We start from the raw sequence: 6,022 nt of genomic DNA on the forward strand, positions 1-6,022 counted from the left end.
GTATTGGATAAGAAAGAAATACGATTTTTAATAAATACTAAAACCAATATGATGTCATTGTCATACTTTTTTCTCTTTTCTTTCCTTTCCTCTTTCTCCTTCTCCTCCTCCTCCTTCTTTACTCCTCCTCCTCCTCCTCCTCCTTCTTCTTCTTCTTCTTCTTCTTCTTCTTCTTCTTCTTCTTCTTCTTCTTCTTCTTCTTCTTCTTCTTTCTTCAGAAAGTATTTTATTGATCTAATGAATAGGAATACTCCTCTAGTAGTCCAAGTGCAGATACTCTGCTGACTCTCCCATGTCCTTTCACACAGGTGTGTGAAGGAGATCCTCTTATGGCAAAGACATTTTCAGTATCTCTCCAGGGATAGAATATGGGGCGTCCCTGGGTATGGCCATAGGCCTTAGTACTCAGTCCTGGCTTTTGGTGTTGCTTTGTACTTCGCTGTCATCTCCTTGGGTAATGCCACCAGCTCTGGCAGGGGACCTGCCCTTTCACCATACAGAGGAACTTCAGCAGGCAGTACTTTTGGGGGCCAAAGTGGGCTGGGTGAGAAAGCTGTTTTTTTCTCCTATTCCTCTTTTTGAGAGTTTCCTTCTTCTTCTCCAAGATTTGTAGGATGAGCGCCAAATCCATTTATTACACATGGTCTCTACATCTATGAGGAGCTACTCTCTGGAATCCAGATAAAACCACAGAAATGGGGACAGCATCATGTTCTTAAACATCAGGATCTGTACCCAACATATTTGTACTGGATCTAAGGTATGTTGAAAATTACAAATTTTCTAGTGCTCTTGCTCAGCTACCCATGCATGTTGTAGTTCACAGTCATGACCTTCACTGATTTTGAACACAATCTCCCCCTGGCCCAGGTACTGGAAGATGTGGCAGATCAGGAAGAAACCTTTCATGGGCATGGGGGGGGGATTAAGCCACAGGACTAGCAGAAAGGAAAGACTCAGAGCAGCAGACCAAGCAGAATTCACACTGCTTTACCTCATAGCTGTTTTCCCTTTCCTGTGCAGGCACAGAGGGGATACCCCCCTGAGATGGAGAACAGCTGCTTTTTTCCTTTGTTTCCCAGCTACTTTATTCCTTTTTGACTACAGAAATTACTAGTGAATTAAACACATGCTGAGAAGATGTTTCTGTACTTTGCTGAGCACTTGAGTGTGGCTTAGATACACTATAGCCATAGACAGGCTTATATAATTTACTTTCATAATTGTAGAACAGACATTTTTAAGGACCAGCACAATAAACTTCTAAATCAATGGCACACTTATGATATTTTCATGTATCTTCTAGAAATATGAAGAACACTTTTATTTCCAGTTATTCATAAAAAATGTGGTAATTTGACAGCCTAAGAAAATGGGATAGGGATCTCAGTAAGAAGTCAAAACTTGGTGTATTGCATATGCATATTGCATTTCTCTTCATTGGTAAATTCAGTAAGACAAATAAAGACACGATTTAGGTCAACTATTTCTGGAATCACTAAACATTTTCAATTACAATGAATTTCTACTGAATTAGCATATGTATTCATAAAAACTTTGATGTCTCTGATTTGGAATATATGACCCAATAAATAGTTTTGACTTAATTATCAACTCTCATCTAAATATAATACATTTAATCACAGAAAAGGGAGTTTATATTCAAATAGGGAACTCAGCGACCCCATAAAGCATAATAACATTTATAACGTAAGAGTCTCAGAAGAAGGGAGGGAAAAGGGATCAGAATGTCTATTTGAGAAAATTATAGCTGAAAAATTCCCTAATATAGGGAAGGTAACAGACATCCAAATCCAGGAGGCACAGAGAACTCCTATCAAAAACATCAAAAGCTGGCCAACACTAAGACATACTGTAGTAAAATTTACAAAATACAGAGATAAGGAAAGAATCCTGAAAGCAGCAAGGTAAAAAGAAATCCCTAACTTACAAGGGAAGATAAATATTAGTAACAGCAGATCTATCCATAGAAACTTGGTAGGCCAGAAGACAGTGGCATGATATAATCAATGTGCTGAATGGGGAAAATTTGCATCCAAGAATACTTTATCCATGAAGGCTGTCATTCAGAATAGGACAGAGAGTTTCCCAAACAAGTAAAAACAAAAAGACTTCGTGTCCACTAAACCAGCCCTGCAAAAAATATTAAAGAGGATGCTTTGAGTGTGAAAGAAAGACTAAAAGCAACAAAGATGAGAAAGGAACAGAGAAAAACTCCAGAAACAATGACTATACAGGTAACACAATAGCACTAAGTTCGTATCTATTAATAATCACTCTGGGGGATCCTTGGGTGGCTCAGCAGTTTAGTGCCTGCCTTCGGCCCAGGGTGTGATGCTGGAGTACCGGGGTCGAGTCCCACATCAGGCTTCCTGCATGGAGCCTGCTTCTGCCTCTGCCTGTGTCTCTGCCTCTCTCTCTCTATGTCTATCATGAATAAATCAATAAAATCTTAAAAAATAATAAAAAAATTAAAAAATAATAATCACTCTGAATGTAAGTGGACTAAATGCTTAAATGGAAAGGTATAGAGTATCAGAAAGAATATAAAAACCAGACCAATCTATATGCTGCATATAAGAAACTCAACTTAGACCTAAAGAGACCTCCAGATGGAATATGAGGGGATATAGAATCATCTATCATGCTAATGGATGTCAAAAGCCAGAGTAGCTCTATTTATGAGATAAATCAGATTTTAAGCCAAAGAATATAACAAAAGATGAAGGACATTATGTCATGATAAAGGGGTCTACCCAACTAAAAGATCTAACAATTGTAAATCATTATGCCCCCAACTTGGGAGGACCCAAATATATAACTCAATTAATAACAAACATAACAAATCACATTGATAACAATACAATAATAGTAGGGGACTTTAACATCCCACTGACAGCAATGGATGGATAATCTAAGCAGAAAATCAACAAGGAAACAATTGCTTTGAATGGCACACTGGAGCAGGTGGACTTAATAGATATATTCAGAATATTTCATCCTAAAGCAGCAGAACACACATTCTTCTCGAGTGCACATAGAATATTCTCCAGAATAGATCACAAATACTGGATCACAAATGAGGCCTTCACCAGTACAAAAAGATTGAGATCATACCATGAATATTTTCAGACCACAACACTATGAAACTTGAACAACAAAGACAAACTTGGAAAGAAAACAAATACATGGAGGTTAAGCAACATCCTACTAAAGAATGAATAGGTTAACAAGGAAAATAAGAAGAAATAAAGAAATACATGGAAGCAAAATAAAATGAAAACACGGCAGTCCAGAACCTTTAGGGATGTAGCAAAGGCAATCATAAGGGGGAAGAAGTTGGCCTACCTTAAGAAGTTGGAAAAGTCTCACATATGTAACCAAACCTTACACCTAAAGGAGCTAGAGAAGGAACAGCAAATAAAGCCTAAAGCCAAAAGAAGAAGGGAAATAATAAAGGTTAGAGCAAAAATAAATGATTCAGAAACAAAGAAAAAAAAAACAGTGGAACAGATCAACAAAGCTATGAGCCAGTTCTTTGAAAGAATTAATAAAATGATAAACAACTAGCCAGATTTATCAAAAATAAAAGAGAAAGAGGCCAAGTAAATAAAATCACAAATGAAAGAGGAGAGATTACAACTTACACAACAGAAATACAAACAATTAAAAGAGAATATTATGAAAAATTATGTGCTAAAAAATCGGGCAATCTGGAAGTAATGGATAAATTCCTAGAAACATACAAACTACCAAAACTGAAACAGGAAGAAGTAGAAAGTTTGAGAAGATCCATAACAATCAAAGAAATTGAATCAGTAATCAAAAATATTCCAACAAACAAAAGTCCAAGGAGAGATAGCTTCTGAGAAGAATTCTATCAGACATTTAAAAAAGAGTTAATGCCTATTCTTCTCAAACTGTTCCAGAAAATAGAAGTAGAAGGAAAACTTCCAAATTCACTCTACAATACCAACATTAACTTGATTCCAAACCAGAATAATGCCTCCCTAAAAAGAAGAATTATAGGCCAGTATCCCTGATGAACATGGACACAAAAATTCTCAGCAAAGTGGTAGCCAATCGAATCCAACAGTATATTAAAACAATCATTCACCACAAATCAAGTGGGATTTATTCCTCCGCTGAAGGGTTTAATATTCACATATCAATCAATGTGAAATACCACATTAATAAAAGAAAGGATAAGAGCCATATGATCCTCTCAATAGAGGCAGAAAAAAGCATTTGACAAAGTACAGCCTCCATTCTTGATAAAAACCCTCGACAAAGAGGGTTAGAGGGAGCATACTTCAACATCATACAGGCCATAACAAAAGACTCATAGCTAATATTATCCTCAATGGGGAAAACCTGAGAGCTTTTCCTCCAAGGTCAGGAAGAAGACAGGATATCCACTCACACTGTTGTTATTTAACATAGTAAGAAGTCTCAGCCCCAGTAAATGGACAACAAAAAGAAATAAGATGCATCTAAATTGGCAAGGAAGAAGTCAAACTTTCACTATTCCCAGATGACATGATACTCTATGTAGAAAACCTGAAAGACTCCGCCAAAAAATTGTTAGATCTGATGCACAAATTTGGCAATGTTGCAGGAAGTAAAATCAATGTACAGAAATCTGTTGCATTTCTATCCAACAAATAAAGCAGCAGAACGAGAAACCAAGGAATTGATCTCATTTGCTATTGTACCAAAACCCACAAGAGAGCTAGGAGTAAACATAATCAAATTGGTAAAAGAGCTGTACTCTAAAAACTATAGAACACTTATGAAAGAAATTGAAAAGGACACAAAGAAATGGAAAAAACATTCCATGCTCATGGATTGAAGAAAAATATTGTTAAAATGTCTATATAACCCAATGCAAACTACATATTTAATGCAATCCCTCTCAAAATACAACCAACATTTTTCACAGAGCTAGCACAAAAAATTCAAAAAATTTGTATGGAACCACAAAAGACCCCGAGTAGCCAAAGTAATCTTGAAAAAGAAAGGCAGGGATCCCTGGATGGCTCAGCAGCTTAGTGCCTGCCTCCAGCCCAGGGCGTGATTCTGGAATCCTGGGATTGAATCCTACATCCAGCTCTCTGTATGGAGCCTGCTTCTCCCTCTGCCTGTGTCTCTGCCTCTCTCTCTCTCTCTCTCTCTCTCTCTCGAATAAGAAAAAGAAAAGCTGGAGACCTCAAGACAATATTGTACTGGCACAAAACAGACAGATAGATCAATGGAAATGAATAGAAAACACAGAACTGGACCCACAACTCTATGGTCAACTAATCTTTGGTAAAGCAGGAAACCATACTCAACTGGAAAAAGAAAGACTCTCAACAAAAAGTGTTTAGAAAACTGGACAGCAACATGCAGAAAAATGAAACTGGATTACTTTCTTATACCATGCACAAAAGAAATTCAAAATGGATGAAAAATCTAAATGTTAGACAGCAAGCCATCAAAGAGGAGAACACAGGCAGCAACCTCTTTGACCTTGGCCAGAGCAGCTTCTGACTAGACACGTTTCTGGAGGCAAGGGAAACAAAAGCAAAAATGAACTGTTGGGACTTCATCAAGATAAAAGGCATCTGCATATTGAAGGAAACAATCAACAAAACTGAAAGGCAGACTATGGAATAGAAGATATTTTCAAGTGACATATCTGATAAAGGATTAGAATCCAAAATGTATGAAGCACTTATCAAACTCAACATCCAAAGAGCAAATAACCAGTTAAGAAATGAGCAGAAGACATGAACAGAAAAAAAAAGAAAAAAAAAAAGACATGAACAGGCATTTTTCCAAGAACACAAAGATGATGAAGAGACACAGGCAAAGATGTTCAACATCACTCATTATCAGAGAAATACATATCAAAATCATGATGACATACCACCTCACAGCCATCAGAATGGCTAAAATTAACGACACAGGAAAGAACAGATGTTGGTGAGGATGCAGAGATAGGGGAATACTCTTCCAT

The 6,022-nt window shown here is 37.0% G+C and overlaps 1 pseudogene; it reads right to left on the minus strand.

Annotated features, from left to right (window-relative positions):
- Positions 1–398: 398 nt before the first annotated feature.
- LOC112649082 (28S ribosomal protein S25, mitochondrial-like) lies at positions 399–915 on the minus strand (annotated as a pseudogene).
- Positions 916–6,022: the final 5,107 nt, after the last annotated feature.

Source organism: Canis lupus, chromosome X (genome assembly GCF_003254725.2).
Source record: "Canis lupus dingo isolate Sandy chromosome X, ASM325472v2, whole genome shotgun sequence".
Taxonomy (NCBI): Eukaryota; Metazoa; Chordata; class Mammalia; order Carnivora; family Canidae; genus Canis; species Canis lupus.